Source organism: Perognathus longimembris, chromosome 10, assembly GCF_023159225.1.
Source record: "Perognathus longimembris pacificus isolate PPM17 chromosome 10, ASM2315922v1, whole genome shotgun sequence".
Lineage (NCBI taxonomy): Eukaryota > Metazoa > Chordata > Mammalia > Rodentia > Heteromyidae > Perognathus > Perognathus longimembris.
In genome coordinates, this window is record NC_063170.1 from 38,278,975 (window position 1) to 38,303,224 (window position 24,250).

General features: G+C 38.2%; 1 protein-coding gene, 1 long non-coding RNA gene and 1 other non-coding gene across 6 annotated transcripts in view; 1 reads left to right on the forward strand and 2 right to left on the reverse strand.

Moving 5' to 3' along the window:
• Ankrd28 (ankyrin repeat domain 28) overlaps positions 1-24,250 on the reverse strand; it is a 143,523-nt gene that overhangs the window by 111,302 nt on the left and 7,971 nt on the right. The window lies entirely within an intron of this gene.
• LOC125358632 lies at positions 14-9,072 on the forward strand. The gene is made up of 3 exons (XR_007212347.1): positions 14-1,206; positions 6,721-6,724; positions 9,061-9,072. It is a non-coding gene; the product is annotated as an uncharacterized LOC125358632 (long non-coding RNA).
• On the reverse strand, positions 8,011-8,137 carry LOC125358892. The gene has a single exon (XR_007212420.1). It is a non-coding gene; the product is annotated as a small nucleolar RNA SNORA40 (small nucleolar RNA).

Here is a 24,250-nt window from a genome sequence, read left to right on the forward strand (position 1 = left end):
TCAAAATTGCCAGGTGCCAGTGGCTCACATCTATAATCCTAGTTACTCATGAGGTTGAGCCCTGGAGGGTCTCAATTCAAAGCTAACTCTGAGTAGCAAGTCTGCAAGACTCCATCTCCAATTAACTAGCAAAATGTCAGACTAAACATGTGGCTCAAGTGGCAGAGCACCATAGGTGAGCCTTGTAAGAGGTCCCAAGATCAAGCCACAGTACTGAAACACAAACCCACACACAATCAGGATTACATACTGTTTAGTTAACTTGCTTCTCTCTCCATCTCTTCCTACACAACAATTTGGCTCTTACTCATATCCTTACATACTTCTCTATGACACTATGTTTACCAAAGCCAAACAGATAAGTCAAGGTGTCCAACAACAAGAAATAACTGAACTGGTGAATAATGAATAAAGAATGTGTGGTACATGGGACATTACACAGCCACAAAGAAAACTGAAATCTTGCCATTTGCAGAAAATAGATGGAATTGTAGAACATTATACTGAGGAAGATAAACCAAGCTCTAGAAGCAAAATATGTTTTTGCTTTTAATGTGGGTATTAAACCTAAAAGACATTCATAGATGTATACATGTGTCTACACCACACCTATATATGTATAAATATATATACACACATACACAGACCGTGATTCTAACCATTGGGACTATGTAGAAAGTCAAGAGGAAGAAGAGAAGGGGAAAATAAAAGATGGAGAGTGAATAACTTCAAATACAGAATATGGCATAAAGAACTACAATGAAAGTAAATAGGGGAAGCATTAGAAAGCAATGGAGGGTTATTCTGAGCAAAACATAACACACGTGTCTGAAATACCATAATGAAAAACCCTTTGTACATACATACATTAAATTAATACATACTTTAAAAAGGGGGGGAAGGGGAAGGATAACAAGAACCAAGTACAGCCTTGGATAGAGACTAGGCACCAGCAGGAGAGAAGAGAGCTCACAAAGAGTGTGACTATAGATGAACAGTATTGCTGTAGTTTATTTGCATGTCTGGACATAAAAACTACTGAAATTGTTTTAAGAAGTGAGACTGGGATAAGATAATGATAGAGGGTGAGGGAGACCAGGATACATTGCACACACGTGTGGAAATGTCACTATCCGACTCACTTGTTGGACTAGTGTATGCTAATAAAAAAAAATCTCCAACCCAATCTTGCTCCAAATACATTTTGTTTTTGAACACCCACAAAAACAAACTGAAAGAGTCAAAAGAACCAAAACAATTTTGAAAAAGGTAGGTTGGAAGACTCACATTACTAAAAAACTAGAGAAAGTTGACGAGTGGAAAAATTCAGAACTACATTCATACACATTGGACTGTCTTTTGACCAACATGGAAAGATCCAGAATACGTGGATTATCACTAACAGAGATATCTGCTTATATACTTGTAAAATGTTGAGTTATAAATAAATATTGATTGGCTACAATAGAAGGAAACAGATGACTTGAAGATAATGTAGTTAGGGGTAGAAGATTTTTACAATTATTCCCTTTTAAATATGAAGTATGACATTACTGAAAGTAAACTTTACAAGTTACCCAAATGAATCAGATGTATACCCATGGTACTGGACATCACAACTGAATTGTTGTAGAATCTTGTCCTATTTATCATAGATAAGATGGTAAGCAGGACCCATGGATTCTACACAAAGTCAATAGCATAACTCATTCCTATGGGATTTGGGGTATTGATTTTGTTTGATTGTTTGACATTACTGGGGTTTGGACGCAAGCCTCTATCTGTTGATCAAAGCTCAGCCCCTTTTGATTCTGTTATTTCTCAGATAGGATCTTGTACTTTTTGCCTGGCCTGTCTGGACTACAATCCTTCTACTTATATACCGCCTAGGTAGTTGGGATTTTAAGTGTGAACCACCGTATCTAGCACATTTGTTGAGATGGGAGTCTTGCTAACTTTCTTGCTCAGGCTGGCCTTGAGTAGTCATCTTCCCAAGTAGCGGGGATTACAGGTATGTGCTATTGCACCTTGCCTAATTCCCAAACCTGATGACTAAAATTATCTCTAGACATTATCAAAAAGTCCCTAGCAATATTGCCTGCAGCTGTGAACTAATGAATGAAATTAGTGGTTTCTTAGAAAAGTAACTAATTATAAAAAGTAAATGTGTTTAATAGTTATATTTCTCAAAACTTGGCGAAAACAAACCACTTTAATAAAGCAGCATTAGACTAGTTATCAATAGCCAAAAGATAATATCAACACTAATAACACAGTTCTCAAATTATTTGAAGGTTTGACCTTTTAAAAATATAAATAATATGTATATTACTTTTAAACACAGTATGTTAAGCAAAATAAGCTTTAAGGATATCAATTTACATTTTAGGCTCATTCAGAAATGTGAGACTGACATCCAAATACATGGAAGAGCAGAGAACTCAAACTCCAAGCCTCCAACATGATGAATGAGATGGCAAAAACGATCAGCATCAACACTTTCATAACTGAGAAGAATCAAAGCCTTACAATGACCAGGAGAGTACTTGAAGAAGGAAGAAGCTGGTGAGCTTTGGTAAGAAAGCTGTGGCATTTTAACCTACCTACTTGCTACATACAACTTGTTGTCATGGTAACAAAAGCCCATTTTGATGTCATTTTTGTCACTAGAAAGACCAATGTGGACTTTATTCTCAAAAAAATTATGGTGACATTTTGAAATGCATAGGAGCTTCCAAAATATGAATAATAAATTTTAAAAGTAAAAACATTCTTAAAGGATTGTCTTAGGGCTTATCCACGAGTCTTGAAAGTTCTTAGGGGAACTGTGGAGAAATTGGTCAAAGAATACAGAATTGCATTTAGGAGGAGTAAGTATTAGCTGGTGGTTCATGCCCAATATCGCAGCACTAGGAAGGCTGAAATAGAAGGATCATGAGTTGGAGGCCAGCCTGAGCTACAGAGCTCCTGTTAGGAGCTGTTATCTTAGATAACACGAGATGCAACTACATGAATCAATCTTTTACTTAGCATATATAATCTGCACAGGTTACCTACTCCTCTAGTACTTATTTTAGGATTAGTGCAGATCTAGGTTTAGTCTGTGACTTTAGACTGTGGTAAAATAAAGTCACTTGTTCTCTAAGGCTGAATCTCAACTGTGTAACAATGATGCCACTTACCTCAAAGCACAGAGTGCACTTAAAATATTTTGTTTTTCCCTTCCTTTCCTCCACTCTACCCCAGAATAGTGTTTTTTGTCTTTAAGAACCAATACAGAAGAGTTGAACTCACCAGGTTAAAAAAACATTTCTACATCACATGAAGGTGCTTCAGGTAGAAGTCAAGAAACTAGGGATAAAAAAAAGAATTAAAAAAAAATCACAACCAGAATAGCTATGCTGTATCATAAATTACTGGTATACTATAAAGCTATATTCAGTCAAGTAGATCCAGTAGGATTTTTTAAGGAAGTCTGAAAAATTACTAATATTGACAATATAACCTTTCTCCAATACAAATATATATACACAAGAAAGCACCTTCAAGAACCACTGAGTTCTTTCCTCAACTGTTCATTTCTGCCCTGTTAAGAGTTCATACACTATATTTCTTCTGTCAAAAAACACCAAGTTCTATTCAAGAGCCAATCCTTTTACTCTTGCATAAGGGAAAACTTTTGGAAAGCTAATACTTTCATAGATGGTTCATAAAGAAGGATGGAATTACTGCGACATGGCAAGGAAAAAGAAGCAACAGAGTACATGAAAGAACTGGATTCCGAGATTCAAAAAGCCAGGGCATTCACTTGTTAGAAAGTGGGCACCATTCTTTCAGTTCGGATCAGCTTTCCCTGTTAAAAGCATATGGTTCTAATTGAGACATATCACAAAAGGAGAGTACCATTCTCTTAAGACACAGAAACATAGGGGGTAGACAAAAGACAATGTGACTATTATAATGGGACCACAGAAAAGGGGATCATCAAAAATCCTTACTTGATCCTTACAAACTATGGGCAAGTCATAATCCTTGAAAACTCTTCTTTGGCCATAAAATGAGACTGAAGTAGGATTGGGGTGGGGGGAGGAATTCACAACAAACTTCCTAGTGTATTTCCAGTACAAAGGCATATACACAAAAATATTTTATTAAACCCTTAACTTTATTATTCACCAGTAAAGTTGGAATACTACTTAAATATTTTCATATTCACTATGTTAAATGTTGGACAGTTGTTTACAATAGGTAATTCTTTTCATTCTATTCAGTTTTCCTTCATCAGACTTACCTGACAAAATTTTATTATCATGATGATCCTTTTGATTCATTAATCAAGTCTTCAGTATCATAGGTACTACTATGCTTTCTAAGCATATATCAATCAGTATGGTCATGTAACTTGCTTTACTAGTTACAGATGAGCAGAAGTGATGTGACAGGCACCTTTGAGGGCTAGTATTCAATTTACCAAGCTCCATTTTTCTTGTCATAAATATAGGTAGTGTGTTTCAAAGGGTAATAAATCCAACCAGACATGTAGTATAATCAATAAACAAACAACTTCTGGGTTTTTGTTTCATTTTTGAGCCAGTCTTAGGGCTTGAACTAAAGAACCTGAGCTTTTGTGCTCAGGACTAGTGCTCTACCACTTCTGGCTTTTTGGTAGTTAACTGGAGCTAAGTCTTATGAACATTCCTGCCCAGATTTGCTTTGAACCTGGATCCTCAGATCTCAGCCTCCTGAGAAGAAGCTAGGATTACAGGTATGAGCCACTGACATCTAGCCAATTCTGTTTTTAAGCCACTAAAATTTGGGTGTTATTTACTGTGGCAAAATTTAGCCCATCCTGGCTAATTCCTTTCAAAGCTATATAATAACAATATGTTTGGTTTTTTTTGGTACTGGTACTGGTCCTGGGTCTTGAACTCAGGGTCTGGATACTGTCCCTGAGCTTTTGTGCTCAAGGCTTGCACTCTGCCACTTGAGCCACAACTCCACTCTGGCTTTTTGGTGGCTAATTGGAGATAAGAGCCTCATGGATTTTCCTGCCTGGGCTGGCTTGGAACTTTAATCCTCAGCCTCTTGAGGAGGTAGGATTATAGGTGTGAGCCACCTGCACTGGCTATACTAATTATCACTTGAAAAAGCCAAATCAGAACACAAAAGGTATGCAGTGTTAAGAACTAGAAGAAAATAGCATCTTTTTTAAAAAAACCCTCACTCCCCAAAACTGAAACAAAGAAAAAAACCTGTTATAAATCTAGAAACTGTATTTTCAATACAACTATACAGCCTTCATCACTTTATAATCAAAAACTTTCTTTTCAGAAAAGATTTAGAAACTACAACATATATTTTCCACAATGATTTTAGTATGTGTGCATACCAGTAGTGGAGTATGAAGTCAAAGCCTCTAGCTCAAGGCTGGTGCTCTACTGCCAGAGCCATGTATCCACTTCCTACTTTTTGAAGATTACCTGTAGCTAAGAGTCTCCTGAATTTGCCTGCCCTAGATGACTTTGAACTGTGATTCTCAGATCTCACTGCCCCAGAGGAGCTAGGATAATGAAAGGCCTGAGTCACTTGTGCCCATATAATTCCCCCCCGCCCCCCCAAGGATAGCAGTCTACCATATGAGCCACAGTGCCACTTCCGGCTTTTTTTCCCCATATATACATATATGCTGAGGAATTGAACCCAGGGCTTCATGTATATCAGGCAAGCACTCTACCACTAGGCCATATTCCTGATTTTTTTTTTTTAACATAGGATTTTGCTACACGGTCAAAGACTGGCCTTGAACCTTTCTCCACCTCCACTTCTTGAATACTGGGTTTATAGATGTGCTCCACACATACTGATTCATAGTAAATCTCTGGATAAACAAATTTCAAAGTTACAAATCATCTAACAGCATCTGTTACTAAATTTCTCTATCAGTTAACATTAATTTATCAGGAAAGAGCTGTCTTAATTGGGAGGTGAAATATTTTCAGATGGCATGATCACCATAAAACCCTAAATACCAAAAAATATGAGAACTAGTAGACAAAGCAAAGTTGCAAGGTACAAAACTCAAGCAAAAAAATCAGGTAGGTTTCTACAAACTAATAATGAAAAGCTCAAAAGGAACCTAAGGAAACAATTTCACTTATTTAGGAATAAACTTAGCCAAAAGATTTGTACAATAAAAACTGTAAAAATTTTTAAAAGCAATTAGACTAAAATAAATGAAAAGAGTCTATGTTCACAAATTGGAAGACTTAATATTAAGATGTCTATGTTGCCAAAAGCAATCTGCCAATATAATCCTTACCATAATCCTGAAAAAACAGAAAAATATACCCTAAAATTCATAGAAAATCTGACTAAAACAATCGCAGGGAGAACAATAATTGGAAGTTTCATACTCATTCAAAAGTTACTATACACCTACAGCAATCAAAAGAGTGGGTGTTGTTTTGCTGCTGCTAAGGACAGTTGTTCCTATTGTCATAGAAAGAGTAAACAAGACTCCTAGAGCTCAAAAGTTGAAGAAGTCTGCCCAGAAAACTCAGAAAATTCTTATTCCTAATACTAACCACTTCAATCCTAATAAGTGATTGGAGAACTGTTTTAGAATTGTGTGTCTTAATTGACCATTTACATTCAAGGCTCACATCTTGAATCCCAGCTGTAATGCTCAAAAGGCTGATGCAGGAGGATCTAGAATTCAAGACCAGTCTAATGTAGTAGGAGGGAAGGAGGGAGGGAGGGAGGGAGGGAGGGAGGGAGGGAAAGGAAGGGAGGAAGGAAGGAAGGAAGGAAGGAAGGAAGGAAGGAAGGAAGGAAGGAAGGAAGGAAGGAAAGGAGAAAAAGGAGTGAGGGAAGAAGGGATGGGGGAGGGAGGGGAGAGGAGGGGAGAGAGAAAGAGAAGAAAAAAAACAAAAACCTTCATACTTTCCAATTACCAAGGAATCCAAACAGTTTTGCTTTTGAGGATTATTCCCACTGATAATAAAGATCAAAACTAAGAAACTTTAAATACGGTAATTGTGAAAACAATTGTTTTATTTAAAATTGGGAGGTGAATGGTTGTTTTACTTTTTTTTCCCCTATCACTTTGAGCCAAAAGCAGTCCACTTCCAGTTTTTGAATGGTCAGTTGGAGATAAGAGTCTCAGAGGTCTTTTCTACCTTGGATGTCTTTGAACCACAAGCCTCAGATACCAACCTCTTGAGTAGGTAGGATTACAGGCATGAGCCACTGGCACTCAGTATAACATTTTTATAAAATGTCTGGATTAACAAGAATAGCTAGTCTCATAGCTGCTTCTGTATTCAATCAACTGCAATAAATTAGTCTGGTAAATACATAAAGAAAATCTGTACCTATAACACCACAAAAAAAGGCAGTAAATTTAAAAGGCTTTTTCAGGTAATAGCGGTATTTTTCTCTGGTACTCAATAAAAACTTAACAAGTAATATCTTTTAAATGTTAGTTGTAATGAGAGCATTACCAGTTAATTTTTCATACTTCATTTAAAATCCAGAAGAGGGGAATGGCATGGTAGACTGCATACTTAGAACATGCTCAAAGCCCTGATTTGCTCCAAAGAAAAAGAAAAGAAAAGCACAAGAGAGGAAGGGAACGGGATGGAGAGGGAGGGAAGGAGAGGAAATCACATTCACTTTGAATAGAACTTTTACTCATGTGATGGTTTTTATAACATCATGCATCAGTCATTTAAAAATACTGATTCGCTGAATTATGGTCTTATAATTATTGACACATTTCATTACATGCAATATCAAAAATGACATTTATACCATTCACCTGAAAAGTATTTAAATACTGTAAAGCTAAGCTCAAGGTGATTAATATAGATTTTTTTTCAAATTATGCTTTTTGCTTAAAGTCTCAAATTTTACAGTGACTTTTTTTTAAGCTTTTATATCAACTTTATTCATAGAGCCAACCTATGTGAGTTAACAAATCTCCACAATGCCAACAACTGTTGTAGAAATCATACTCCTTTCATCCTTTCATACTCATATTCAACAATGAGTTTTGGGCTGCAAAAGAGGCTTTACTGTTTGCGCCTGTCTGTAAGGCTTTGTTACAAAACTAAACAAAGACACACACACAAGTGCTTCTAGTGATATAAATATTGACAGTTGCTTTCCTTAAAGCAACTATAAAGTTTAATCCAAATAGTAACTCAACCATAGAAGCATTTCTGTGCAGCATTTTCATTTTAACACACATATAACCTAAGATTAAATATAAGACAGTAATTTCTGCTTAAGGCTGAGTGCTGTGGCTCAATGCCTGCAGTCCTAGCTACTCAAGAGGCAAAGATGGGGGCTGGGGATATGGCCTAGTGGCAAGAGTGCCTGCCTCATATACATGAGGCCCTGGGTTCGATTCCCCAGCACCACATATACAGAAAATGGCCAGAAGTGGCACTGTGGCTCAAGTGGCAGAGTGCTAGCCTTGAGCAAAAAGAAGCCAGGGACAGTGCTCAGGCCCTGAGTCCAAGCCCCAGGACTGGCCAAAAAAAAAAGAGGCAAAGATGGAGAGGATCACAGTTAAAGGGCAGCCCAGAGATAGTCAATGAGACCCTATCTCAATCAATAAGCTGTACATGGTGGTACATGCCTCAAATTCCAGCAAGTGTAATAAGCAAGATTGCCAGACCAGCCTTGGTTAAAAACTGGACACCATATTTGAAAACTAAAGCAAGAAGCTGGTAGCATGGCTCAAGTGGTATAGCACTTGCCTAGCTAAGTTCAACTGCTAGGATATCTCACATACACACATACACACACACACACACACACACACACACACACACACACCCCTTAAAAACAATCTTAAAGGCTTTCTTTCCTCTTTAACTGTGAGTACAGGGACAATCAGTTTATACCACCATAATAACTTAGTAATTATAATGATTATGAGAACAGGCTTTTACCTCAGGACAAAATAGATGGTATGGGGGAGAGGTTACACAGGGGGCACTCACCACACTTTGGAAACTACTGGTTTACATATTTAAAAAAGTCTCTTAAAAGGAAGCTCTTGCTTTTCTATACTCAGTAACAGAACATAGTATACTACCCTCTAAGAATTACTTAGGTAACTGTTTTAAAAGGGGGAAAAAGGAAACAATGAAACCTGAAGTATGCTATAAAGAATTAGCTTTAGCCAAAGAAAAAGTGTCCTCCTGATCCCAGAGGTAAAATCTAAACCCTTGGAATGTCTTACTTGATAAACATGTGTTTGTTTTTTTTGGGGGGGAGCGAGTTATATACCAGATAGTCTTAGTGTGAATGTAGCAGCCAGCTTTACCTCATTAAGATTAGCCATCCCTATGTATTTGATCCCTCAAAAAAACTCAACACCAAAACTCAGGTGGGCTCAAATGGCAATATTCTGTGTTTTTCCATACATCACTGCTGAGAAAATTAAGCATTGTTATACAATCTCAATAAAAATATAGTAACTGAAACTTCATGCCTGGAATACATCTGAACCCTATCCTATACACCTTTATCCACTGCCTGTATTAATGATCATTTTTAATGTAATAAATCATACCACCTATTTAAGTGCTTTAGTACGTCCTCCTAACACTACTTACCAAAATGTACAAGGCTGATCACAAAATCTTCAGTACATAAAAGCCAATTCACCATTTATAGGTTTATCTACATAAAATGCTGTTTTCCCCAGGGCTAAAAAATAGTTTGTATTTATATGTATGCCAGACCCATGGTATACATGGATTTGAACTGCCAAATTTCACCAGCCCCTTATCCACACAGCTTGTTTTAGAGCAGGATTTCTTTGTATTTATATGTATGCCAGATTCATGGTCTACATGGATTTGAACTGCCAAATTCCACATAACTTTCAGTCCCTTCTCCACACAACTTGTTTTAGAGCAGGGTTTCTCAATCCCTGCAAGACTGATTTGTCTTGTTCACTGCAGGATTTTAGCAGCACACTGTACTCTACCCAACAGATAACCAATAGCATCTTTTCCCTCCTGGCACCTAGAACAATCAAACAAGGTCCCCAAGCCAGGCCCACATAGTACCATATACCTGTAATCTTAGAACTATGGTACTGAGGCAGTAGGATCTCAAGTTCAAAGTTAGCCTGGGAAACATAGTGAGATCCTGTCTCAACAAACAAAAAGTCTCTAGGCATTGTAAAAAACTATCCTGGGAAAGGAGAACCCCGGGATTAAGAATTACTGTTTTGGGGGCTGGGAATACGGCCTAGTGGTAAAGTGCTTGCCTCGTAAACATGAATCCCTGGGTTCGAGTCCTCAGCACCAAATATATAGAAAAGGCTGGAAGTGGTACCGTGGCTCAAATGGTAGAGTGCTAGCCTTGAGCAAAAAGAAGTCAGGGACAGTGCTCAGGCACTGAGTTCAAGCCCCAAGACTGGCAAAAAACAAAACAAAAGAATTACTGTTTTTGAAGAAAATCATTTAAGAAGTCTGACTTTGGGTTAACAAAAAATAAACACTCAATGGGCACCAGTGGCTAACAACTGTAATCCTAGCTACTCAGGAGGCTGAGATCTGAGGATTGTGGTTCAAAGCCAACCTGGGCAGAAAAGTCCATGAGACTCTTACCTCCAATTAACCATCAAAAAGACAGAAGTAGAGGTGTGGCTTAATGGTAGAGTTCCAGCCTGGAGTAAAAAGGGAGTAAGGCCCCAATTTCAAGCCCCAGTACTAGCATAAATCAATTTTAGCCCTAATGTAAATTTAGCTCTTTCCTAAATTTAATCATCTGATTATGAAAAACAATTTTACATTTGGAATCCTACTGACAAATAAATAATAGTTTATAGTTTGGTAGTAAAATGAACTCTTCCTCTTAGAGAACTCAGTCAATTTCAAGAGTAGGAAAAGCATCTAACAATCATCTTTCAGAAAGGATGCAGTATGTACCATTCCCATCACAGCATGCCACAGAGGGAAGAGAGACAAGCAAATAAAATTAAGGTACCAGGTTTCACCTCAGATACACCCAATCAGGATTCATTGTTCATTCCAAAATTGTTTGTTTTCTTTCTTCTCCTTTTTTTGGGGGGGTGGGGGGAGAGGGGTACTGGTCCTGGAGCTTGAACTCAGGGCCTGAGCGTTATCCCTGAGCTTCTTGGGCTCAAGGCTAGCCCCCTACCACTAGAGCCACAGTACCATTTCTGGCCTTTTCTAAGTAGCTTTTAGAGATAAGAGTCTCACAAACTTTCCTGCCTGGGTTGGCTTTGAACCAAGATGCTCAGATCTTGGCCTCCTCAGTAGCTAAGGCTTGAGACACCAGCACCTGGCTCCAAAATTATTTTAATGTTCACTATATGCAAAACACTGGTCCTTACTATCAAAAAGCTCACACACACCAGTAGAGGGAGACAGACCATAGACATGTGACAAATAGATATAGTCACTTTAGATAGGGTTATCCAGAAATAAAATGGAAAAAAATCAAACCAATCTCCCTACGTTCTCAATACTGTCAGTTAAGATATCTTCAAAGTGCTGACTATGGCAAGTGAAAATGTGAAATTACAGTTTAATACCTAGAAAGACCATGCATAATTATGTGCCTACATCTAAACATCCTTGTTATATGTTTGCCAAAAATTGGGACCTCCAACTCTGGTAAATTTTAAGCTCAGGAATAGGTAAATTTCTCTGCCATTTCAAATCTAACTTGTTTTAGTTCAAAACCCTATGCTGAGCTCTTGGGAAAAAACTGAGTTTTATGACTAAGGATGAAAAGGGTGCCTGCAATTCTAAAAGGCAGTAGCAGTAAGGGTAATCTAGGAACAAGTACTTCTACAGAAGCCAATCAAAGGGGGGGGGGGGGAAGTACCACTAATTAGGGCTGTTTACAACAGAATCTGTCAAGTCTAGAAGAAGGAACATTTTTCACATTTTATTTTACACTGTGAATAAGTAGCAGCGAAAAGAATACATGTTTTGCTCTTAAGACTTTAAAAACAAAGCATCTTACATGTCATTTCCATGATTAAAAATAATAAGCCAGGTGCCAGTGGCTCATGCCTGTAATCCTAGCTGCTCAGGAGGCTGAGATTTGAGGATCATGGATTTAAGCCCTCAAGACAGTACAGTCATGAGTCTCATCTCCAATTAAGCACCAAAAACGCCTCAAGTAGAGCTGTGACTAAAGTGGTAGAGAGCTATTCGCTTTGAGCACAAAAAAACAGGGACAGAGTCCAAGTCCTAAGTTCAAGCCCCAAGACTGACACAAAAGAAAATAATAATAACAACAAGTTGTGTATAACAAATAAATAAGGAAAAGACCAAACATTTTCTGAACTGGAAGCATGACTTAAATAGCACAACTTTAACCCTAAGAAGAAAAAAGCCAAGGAGGGAGGTCCTGAGTTCAAACCCCAGTATTGTCAAAACAAGAAAGTAAACAAACTATCAATGAAAACTAAGGACTAAGAGGAACCTATGAAAAACTTCCAAAACCTAATAAAAGCTATCAGTTAATATTATACTTAATGAAAGACTGACAGCCACCTGTGCCTGTTTGTCTAGCAAGCAAGAGGCCCTGATTTCAGGCCCCAGCACTGTCAAAAGAAAAACACAAATATGAACAAGGCAAGGATGTCCACTCTTACCACTTCTGTTTACATTATATGGGAGGGTCTACTCAGGGTAATTAAGAAAAATGTGAAATGATCCTAGTCACAAACAATATACTCTCTGTATAGAAAAGCCTCAAAAGTCTATTCGTACAAACAGATTATTGTAGGGCCAAAGAACACATAAAAGGAACTGCATTTCTGTTCATTAGCAAGCAACACAGAAAATAAAGGAAAAAATTTCAAGTAAGCATTTAAAAACCTTACCAATTAATTTACAAGAAGTCCAAAACTTGCACTCTATACAAGTTGCCATTGAAAGAAATTAAGAATGTTAATAAGCCTGGCTCACACCTGTGATCAGCTACTCAAAAGGCTGAGATCTGAGGATCAAAGTTCAAAGCCAGTCTGGGCAGAAAAGTCCTCAGAGACTCTTGTTTGCAATTTACCCCTCAAAAAACAAAAACCCGGAAGTGGTGCTGTGGCTCAGGTGGTAGATCACTAGCATAAGAGGCTCAGGAAAAGTACCCAGGCCCGCAATTCAAGCCCCACAACTGACCAAAAAAAAAAAAAAAAAAAGTTATTAAAATGGGAAAAAAATTCTAGGTTCATAAACTGAAAGACTATAGTAAGATGGTAAAACTTCCCAAAGGACTACAGATTAAATCCAATTCCTGCCAAAATTCCAACTATTTATAGCAAAAAATGATAGTAAGGAAATAAACCAGGCTGAGAATGTGGCTTAGAGGAAGAGTGCTTGCCTAGCGTGCATAAAGCCCTAGGTTCGATTCCTCAACACCACATAAACAGGGTAAAAAGAAAGAAAGAAAGAAAGAAAGAAAGAGAGAAAGAAAGAAAGAAAGAAAGAAAGAAAGAAAGAAAGGAAGGAAGGAAGGAAGGAAGGAAGGAAGGAAGGAAGGAAGGAAGGAAGGAAGGAAGGAAGGAAGGAAGGAAGGAAGAAAGAAAGACATAAAGACTTATTCTCATACACTGGTGGAGATTAGGCAGCTGAAATAAAGGTGTCTTTCTTAAGAAAAATCATTCCAGTCTTTCCTAGATTCCAGTACCTCTACGCTTTCCTTGGCTTAGAAATGCTAGCTCCAATCTCTGCTTCCATTTTCACATGATCTTCTTTTTCTCAGCTTCTTATAAAGGACATTCACCATTTGGATTTAGAGCCCATCCTAACCCAGGAAGATCTAATCTCAAGATCCTTGCAAGAGAAAAGACACTTTCCCCAAAAGTTAGGGCTGGGGCATACCTGTAGGGGGCTACCAATTCAATCCACTACACTCTTAGATCTTTGTAACTTTGGATCAGGAGGTAAGTCCTTAAACAAAAAAGCAAAAGTCCCTCTCCCTCACCTAGATAAATAAATAAGCTAGACAGTATTAAATTAAAATTTCTTATGCTTAAAAGAATACCCTCAAGAAATGTCAGAAGTGGAGACGTGGTTAAAGCAGTAGAGTCCCAAGCCTTGAGAGGAAAAAGCTAAGTGAGAACATGAGAAGTGGACTTCAAGCTCCAACATTAGAAAAAAGGGAGAGGAGAAGTCAACCCATACAACGGAAGAAAAAAATCTTTCAAGTCAATTATCTAGTAAGAGATCTGTATCTAGAATATATAAAGAATTCTTGTAACTCAATAATGCTAATTTTGTAAAACCGATACATTATCTTCTGTTCATTTCCAAACATACAGATCCTAAACCTTTGTAAAGGTCAGGCATAAGAGTGTCTTTTTGCTACTAAAATCACTGGTGGTTGGTGAGTCTTAGTTTTGGGACAGTAACTGCTCCAAAGAAAGACAAAGGCATCAATCATCATCAATAATGCCTACAGAATGAGGCTTCCAAGGCTAGATCCTTGGAGGTTCCTTAAGGAATGGCAGGATCAATGAGGGTCTGTTCCATGCTTGTGGCCCCATCATGTTATACATTGATTCTATCTGGCTTCCCATTTGTATCCTCTATAAAATCCTGCTGCTCTAGCAAACTGACCAAACCCAAGGAGATGATGAGGAATCCCTATTTATAGCTCAATTGTCAGAAGCACAGATAAAAACAACATGGAGTTTGTGACTTGGATCGGGAATTGGGGAGTCCTGTGGGAGTGAGCCACTGACCTATGGGATTTGACATTATTTCCAGACAGAAATATCAGAAGGGAATTTAACAAGAAGCCATCTTACTGGTGCCCATTGGTTTGGAGGAGGAGGGAATGGCCCAAAATACAACACAAGTGGTCATAGATGTAGGACAAAATAGGTATGCTTTCCTGTATCTTTATAATAAAAGGACAAGTGGTACACAGCTGTAACCTCAATAGTCTTCCAAAAATGATAACACCAATGGCCAACAAGCACATTAAGGGAAGTTCGACTCCATCAAGGAATACACAAATTAAAACCACAATGAGATACCACTTCATACACACTAGAATGCATAACTTAAAAAGAAAAAAAGGCAGGAAGAAATGGGTGGACAGCTATTAGAAAAAATGGCATTTTCAGGGAAATGAATGTACCTAGAACAAATCATGTTAAGTGAGTAAGCCAAGCTCAAAGAAACAAACAGCACATGTGTTCTCTCATATGCAGAAGCTAGATCCAAAATATCCCAGGACATGATAAATTATATAGGACTCTAGTCACTCACATACAATGAGACCAAAGGAGGATACTCTTAGGGGAGGAACACAAGGGCCCAATGCCTATGTACCTCTGATCATATAAAATATTTATTGAAATAGGAAAAGGGAAGTGGTGTGGAGGTGGTATATTTATCAAAGTGGGAAAAAAGAAGTCTAGAGCTCTTGTACACTGCCATGTAGAAAATATAAAATGATGTTGTCCCTCTAGAATGGACCCCTAGGTCTAATGCATACTAGGCAAGCACTCTACCACTAAGCCACAATCCCAGTCCCATAATCAACTTTTATTATAGTGCTCTGAAACAATTATTTTTCTGTGGCCCTATTATTATGGTACTGTTCCTGAACTTTTTTGCTCAAGACTAACATTCTACCATTTGAGCCACAGCTCCACTTCTGGCTTTTTTTGTTGTTAACTGGAAATAAAGAGTCTCAGGAACTTTCCTGCCCAGGCTAGCTTCAAACTGCAATCCTCAGATCTGAGTCTCCTGAGTAGCTAGGATAACAGGCATGATGAGCCTCTGGCACCTCAGTAGGTCCTAAATTCTTAAGTATATAAAAGATACAACTTTGTGGGCCATAATGGTGAAGCCTCTAATCCCAAAATGGGAGACAAAAGCAGGAAGAATTACCAATTTTTACCAGCCCGTGCTACACTGATTCTGTTTCAAAATAACTGATAAGAACACCTGTACCCTTAAGTTTATAACAAATATATTTAGATAAGTACTCTTTCCCAATTATAAGTTTCAAATTAGACCAGGCACAGTGGCTCACACCTGTGAACCTAGCTACTGAGTAAGTAGAGATTAAGAAGCTCAGTGGTTGAGTCCAGCCTAGGCAAAAACATAATCAAAACTACATATCCAAGGGGGGTGGAGGTGCTGGGAGGGGTGAGGGGTGTTGATGACTCACACTTGTAATCCTCACTACTCAGGAGACTGAGATCTGAGGAGCATGGCCCACACAGGAGAGTCCATGAGATTCTTATCTCCAATTAAACAGCAGAAAACTGGAAGTAGTGCTATAGCTCAAAGTGGTAGAGTGCAAAGCTGGTGTGGAGGCATGTGACCGTTATCTCAGCTATAGAAGTTTGACTAGGAAAATCTAGCTTAGGCCAGCCTAGGCAAAAAACATAAAACTTTACCTGAAAAAACAGAAAAGGATGGATAGAGTGTTTACTCAGAATATTTAGGGCCCTGAGAACAAACCACATTATCACCAAAAAAAGTTTAAATTTATTAGGCAAAAGTGGCCTTTTTACTAAAGTTGTAGAAATAATAGTTCTATCTAGATTCTGCTCTGTATAAGTCAGTAAGGTTACACTCAGAAGCATTTTGGTAGCTACGTGCCAGTGGCACAAGACTAATTCCAGCTACTGAGGCTGAGATCAAGACCAGCTGAGGCACAAAGTTCATGGGACATCTTTTCCTTCTCATTTAAATAACTGGACCCAGTGGCACTCACATATCGTCTATCTACTTGGGAGGTTGAGATAGGGAGGATTGCAATTCCAGGCCAGCCAGGTCAAAAAGGTATCAGACCTCATCTCAATGGAAAAAGAACACAGTGATTCACAGCTGTAAACCAAGCTACAACATGAAACAAACAAAATCATGATGCAGTCCAGCTTCACAAAGCAACCAGGACAGAAAGGGCTGGCACAAATAGTAAATCACCTGCCTAGCAAGTGGGAAACGCTGAGTTCAAATCCTAGCACCACCAAAAAAGGAAAATAAAATCTTGAAACATTTTTTAAAATCAACATCACATAAGGTGCACATTATCACCAGATGCCACATACATATCTCATTTTACTGTGCCTTCTAAATAAACATTGTAGATCTGTGGCAGTCTGGCCTTGAGAAAATCTAGCAGCACATTTTTAACAGCACAAAGGATCACTAGCATCTTTTAGACATAAAGTTTTTTTTTTTTTTTTTAAATTTCACCAGGCATGCTTGTAATCCAAGCTACTCTGGAGGCTGAGATCTGAGGATTGCAGTTTGAAGCCAGCTGGGGCAGGAAAGTCTGTGAAACTTGTGTCCAGTTAAACACCAGAAAGCTGCAAGCAGAGCTGTGGCTCCTTGAGTAGTGATACAGTGCTAGCCTTGAGCACAAAAGCTCTAAGACAAGGTCCTTGCCCTGAATTCAAGCCATAGAACCAGCTGATAAAAAACAAACAAGCAAACCAAACAAAAAAAACAAGACACAACAAAAAACCCATGTGATTTCAGTATGTACTTTCCCACCACAATGGTATTACACACTTTGAATAGACTGTAGTATAAACATAACTTTAATATGTGCTGGGAAACCAAAAATCTTCACATGACTTTCTTGATTGTACTCTTCACGTCACTGGAACACTATGTAACTCTGAACCTGTAAAATCTGAAAAGTATGAGCAATATGGTTGCACAATTAAAATCAAGGTAGAAGTATGAGAGCCACAATCATTTCAACTTTGTATTTGTGCACAATATCCCAATACCAACTGAAAATATAGGTTTAACGACTCGGAGCATAGCTCCTAGTGATACAACATTTTACATGCACAGACCCCGGGTTCACTGCCTGCACCACTCCAAAAAAAAAACCAAAAAACTGTAGGAAGTGGAGGTGTGGCTCAAGTGATACAGCACAAGCCTTGAGTAAAAAAGCTGAGCAAGAGTGCAAGGCCCTCAGTTCAAGCCTTGAAGTTCAAGCCCCAGTAATGACACATTAATTACAATTGCAGGTATGAATTGTAAGATTTCATTAATGTTTGATGCAAACTGTCTATCAGATACATTGCCCAGAAAAAAACTTAAACCTGAACAATTTTCTACAAGCATTTTATTACTTCAGCACAAGTAGAATATAAATTAATTTAATTATATATAAATTTATATATTATATAAATATAAATTTTACATTATGCTAAAAATACAAAATGCTGAAAAACAAAGCAAAGCAAAAAGATTATCTACCCTTTTTGGATGTCATTACAAGTAATGTTTAATTACTTTTCAAGTTTAATTTATCCTAGTGAGAGCATGTAACCAAAAATATTGTATGACTTTTAAGACATTCTCATTTGCAAAAGAGGAATCTCTCAAGACACATTCAAACTGGATTAGAAGCTTCCTCTATGCATGTATGAACGAGAAGATAACAAAAGAGAAGTTCCAATCAGAGGAGAGAAAAGACACTGGGAAAGAAGAAAGGGTTCAGGACAGCTAATAAACATGGAAAAACAGAGAAACAAGGCAGAGAAAAACAGGAAGCAGCACTTTCAACCCAGGTGTTGGGGTCCCAGGGTTGGGACCCCAAACCACAAGCACAAGGTGAGCCTAGGCAGCCCTGGTGATAACATACTAGCAGAGTCCTAGCAGCAGGAGAGACCTACAGTTCTCACAGGCCTTCTGCTGAGCATGGGGATTTGGTGTGACAGTAGCTCTTATGTGGAAGAAATCCATTTTGCTGCTGCCCATATTTATCTGTGTTATGATAAGGCACTCTCTTCACAGGGACCTACTGTTCCAGACTCAGCTTTTCTAGGGACCTAAAAACAACTTGTCAGGGAACCTAAGGACACCTTGCCACAATATCTATGTAGATGATAGCCAGGAGAGCCAACTAAGGAGGATCAGGTAGGGTGTGGATGGCCGACATTTAAACAGCAGTGACTGGAAGCTATAGAGGCCCCGTCCTGTGGTGAGGAACTCATTATATCACTTAAGGATTATTGTGGAGTTCTGAGCATTACAACCATAGCCTGAAGACTGTTAGCCTCTGGAGCTGCCTCCTTAGCATGTGCCACGCAAAACTGAGGGAACCCAGGTCCTGGCAGGTCCCTCCATTTCCATAGCTTCTTCCCTCACAAGGTGATTTAAGGTTGGGCATGGACTAAATAAAAGTGCTAAGACCTGTTCACAAATAGTCCAGTTTCCTTGAGTCCCCAGTCTAGTGGAAAATCCAATGCTATTTCCTTCTGTACTCAGGGAACACCTCAGCCACCCCTGGGTGCCCCTCTGGAGCTAATAGGAAACTGCCTGGCCTACAAATCACAAACATTCTTACTGGGAAGTAAGACAAGGGGTCTCTAAAGTGAATGCAGGCTTGTCACTGACAACATATTCTTCACTTATTCAGAGGTTCTGCATACATCACCAACCAGTAAGGAACGGAACAGTTACAGTAGTCATAGCCGTAATCTACTACCCTCCCCCAGACCTAGTATATTTCCAATATTAAAGGACCTGAGCAGCAGCTTTCTCCAATTCCATTCTTTTTGTTTTTCTTGTCAGTATTGTGGTTTGAAATTAGGTCCTAGGGTTTGAGCTCGTATGTACTCTTTCATCTGAACTCATCTCCTAACCTTTTGGCTTTACGTTATTTTTCAGATAGGGGCTCATACTTTTTGCCTTGGGTGGGCCTCAGATTTCAATCCTACCACAGTCTCCCAAGTAGCTGGGACAACAGTAAACCACAGCACCTGACTTAATTAAGAGTAGGGTCTCCCTAACTTTGTGCCAGTACTAGGCAAACCAAACTACAATCTTCCAATCACTACTTCCCATAAACATATTTTTATTATTCATGTATTTTTAATTTACAATTGGGTTTTTAAATCTCATGTTCTTCACGTCTTTTTGTTGTTGTTCTGGAGCATGAACTTAGGGTCTGGATGCTGTCCCTAAGCATTTGTGGTCAACCCTAGCACTCTACCACTCGAGTCACAGCTCCACTTCCAGCTTTTTTGGTGTTTCATTTGAAAATAAGAGTCTCACAAATTTTCCTGCTGTGTTGGACCGCAATCCTTAGATCTCAGCCTCATTAGTAGCTGGGACTATAGGTTTAAAGTCACTGGCACCAGGTCTCTTTCTAAGCTTCTTTCTTTTTATCTTTTTCCCCACCTCTCTTTTTATTCTATTCTTTTATTATTCTACCTTTATTAATTTTTAACTTCAGAGCTCATTCTACACTGCTTTTGCTCTTTTCTACAGTTAGTGGAGACATAATAGTTCTCTTTAACTGGTTTCTGTCTCTGGTTTTGTTGCTAGTATCAGTTTGCTTTATCCTTTCTGTGCACAACTGAAGATTGAGCCCACAGGAGAGTGCATCAGGAAGACCTTCAAATAAAACTGGTAAAGATATCCAAGCAGACATAGAAATAAGACAAAGCAGGACAACATGCCTTCTCCAAAAATTCAAAAATATTCAATAACTAAATTCAAAGACAATGAAATGGTTAAAATGTCAAAGAAATTTAGTTTTCAAAAATAACCATAGAAGCCTAGCCACCGAGAAGAGATTAGGAGAATCATGATTTGAAGCCATTCTAGCCCATGTGCCCCCCCCCCAAACAACAAATATTCACAAGATCATCCCTCTCCTCCCATCTCAACCAATAAAAGCTGAGTGTGTGTGTGGTGGTGAATGCCAGTCATCCCAGCTACACAGCAGTTTAACAGGAAGATCATGGTCTAGGCTGGGCATAAGCGCAGATATACACACACATACTAAAAGCTAGGTGCAGTAGTTCACATTTGTACTATCTAATTGGGAGGCTGAGATCAGGAAGACCATGGCTCAAAGCCAACACAAGCAAAAAAAAAAAAAAAAAACAAGACCTCATCTTAACTGAAAAAACTGAATGTGGTAATATGAGTCTATCATCCCAGCCATAAAGGGAAGCACAGACAGAAAAATTGTGATTCAAGTTGGCCCAGGCAAAAAAAGCAACACCTAAACTCAAAAATAACCCCAGCAGAAAGAGACTGGAGAAACTGTTCAATCAACAGAAAGCTTGACTAGCAAATGGAAAGCCCTAAATTCAAATCGTAGCAGAGGAAAAAACAAAACAAAATCATAATAAACGCCCAAAGAAACAAGGGAAAGACTTCACCTCAACATTACAAAGGCTATATATAAGCTTATATAGCCATACCATTTTAATGGAGAAAAACTGAAATCATTTCATCTAAAACTAGGAATAAGACAAGGCTGTTTCACTTTCACACCTATTCAATATAGTTCTTGAGTTCAAAATTTGCCAGAGCAATAAGACAAGAAAAGTAAAAGATATAAACAGGAAAGAAGAGGTAAATTATCCTTCTTAGCAGACATGACCCTAAGATTCCATCAAAAAATTATTGTATCTAATAAACACTTTAGCATAGAAGCATGACAAAAATTGGCTTGCAAAAATCAGTAGCTTTTCTACATTCTAGTAATATAGAAAGAAACCAGGAAAACACCATCCCATTCACAAGTCTCAAAGAAATTGAATACTTAAGGAAAAAAAAAATCAAGGTGGTGAAAAACTTCTATAATGAAAACTATAGAACACTGAAGAAATTAAAGCAACAATACAAGATGGAATCTGACTTGTGTCACTGTAACCCTCTGTAAATCACCTTTATAATAAAAAAATTTGTAAAGGAAAGATCATGTCCCATATTTTTTTTTTTCTTTTTTTGGCCTGTCCTGGGGCTTGGACTCTGGGCCTGAGCACTGTCCTTGGCTTCTTTTTTTGCTCAAGGCTAGCACTCTGCCACTTGAGCCACAGCGCCACTTTCTGGCCATTTTCTGTATATGTGGTGCTGGGGAATCGAACCCAGGGCCTCATGTATATGAGGCAGGCACTCTTGCCACTAGGCCATATCCCCAGCCCCCATGTCCCATATTTTAACACACACACACACACACACACACACACACACACACGGAAAGATATCTCCTATGTTCATGGATCAGAAGAACACTGAAAATAGGTATATAGACAAAAGCAATCTACATATTAGATACAAACTCCATCGAAATTCCAATATCATTTTCATAGAATTTTTCAAGGAAAAATCAATCCTAGAATTCATATGGAAAGAAGATCCTAAACAGCCAAAGCAATCCTGAACAACAAAAGCAAAGCTGGAGGTATCACAATAAATGACCTCAAATTATGTAACGAAGGGGCTGGGAATATGGCCTAGTGGTAAAGAACTCGCCTTGTATATATGAAGCCCTGGGTTTGATTCCTCAGCACTACATACATACAAAAACCTGGAAGTGGCACTGTGCCTCAAGTGGTACAGTGCTAGCCTTGAGCAAAAAGAAGCCAGGGGCAGTGCTAAGGCCCTGAGTTCAAGCCCCAGGACTGCCAAAAACAAAACAAATTATGCAATGGACTCACAATAACAAAAACAGCATAGTACTGGCACAGAAAGACATGGAGGCAAACGGAACAGAATTGCAGATCAAAAAATAACCCCACACAGAACAACTATTTTTTGACAAAGGTGACAAAAACATACATTGTAGAAAAACTTGTCTTGAAAAGAAATGTCAGAAAAACTAGATACCCACTTGTAGAGGACTAAAACTCGATCCCTAGCTGTCACTGCACAAACCTCAATTCAAAATGGAACACAGTTTAATATGAGAACTAAACCTTGAAAAACTACTACAAGAAAGTAATTGAAGATATAGGCATAAGTAACCATTTTTGAATAGGACTCCAATAGCTCTGTAATAAGAGTAAGAATTGACAAATAGGAGTGAATCAAAATTAAAAAGCTTCAGCATATCAAATAAATTAACAGTTGTTGGATAGAGTATCCAAATACATAAAGAACCATAAAATGTAAAAACCAAAAGAACAGTCCAATTAATAAATCAGCAAATAAATTAGGCAATTATCAAAAGAATAGGTACAAATGGCTAATACATGAGTATTCAACATCATTAGCCATAAAGAAAATGCAAATAAAATTAACAATGTGATCTGTCTTACCCCAGTCGGAATGACAAATACCAAAAACAAAAACCCAACAAACCACAAATGTCGATGAGAATATAGTAAGAATAAGGGAACCCTCATACAATGTTTCTGTGAATGTAAATTAGTGCAGCTACTATAAAAATGTTGGCAAAAGGAGATATTCACATGTAGAAGACTAAAAGTAGACTGCTATTTCTTACCCTATACAAAAATCAACTAAAAGATGGACCACAGATCTTAATACCAGACTTAAAGCTTTGAAACTACTCCATGAAAACAGTAGTACAGAGGTTCTACCAAAAACTAAAACCAGCCTTGGCAAAATGGCGGTATCTTGTAATCCTAGTAACTTGGGAGGCAGAGATGGGGGGAATCTGAGGCCATCCTAGGGAAAAAAAATTTATGAGACCCATCCTGACCAACAGATGGGCATGGTGGCATGCCCCTGTCATTCCCACTAACTCCGCAAAGCACACAGGAAGCTTACAGTCAAGGCTGGTCAGGACATAAAGTGAGACCCTATCTCAATAAATAACCCAGGCACAAGGGTCAGCAAAGAGGCCCAAGTGGTGAAATGTCAGCCTCACAATCTCAAGGCAGAGTTCAAACTCAAGTTATTGCTCCCCCACAGAAAGAACAGAACCACTGAATAACTCACTCAAAGCTTATATTCAAAGGAATATATGCACAACAGATACCTACATATCCTTGTTTATAATATCACTATTCAAAATAAGCAAACTATGGAATACTCACATTAACCAATAAATGGAAAAGGAAAATACACAGTATATAGAAACAATGGAATTATATTCTTCAGTCATAAAGAAGAATGAAACTGCTGGAGACATCACTTTCTTTACTGTATTCTGCAGGTTCTGTTGTATTTTCATTTTCATTTGATTCTAAAAGTTTATAATTTCCCCCTGGTTTCTTCAGTGAGCACTTAACTTTCAAAAGTATAAAAGAGGGAAATTTATGGCTAAATGCCTACATCTTAAAAAAAATTAGAAAGCTCTCAAATAATCTGATGATGCAGCTCAAGATCTTAAAAACACGCCATTTCCAAAAGCTATAAGAGAAATCACCAGGGGGAAATAAGTGGAGAGTAAAAGAACAACATAAAAGATCAATGAAGGTTAGCACTGTGGCTCATCGATATAATCCCAGCTGCCCAAGAGGTAGAAAGAAAGAGAAGAGCAGTCTGCTTGG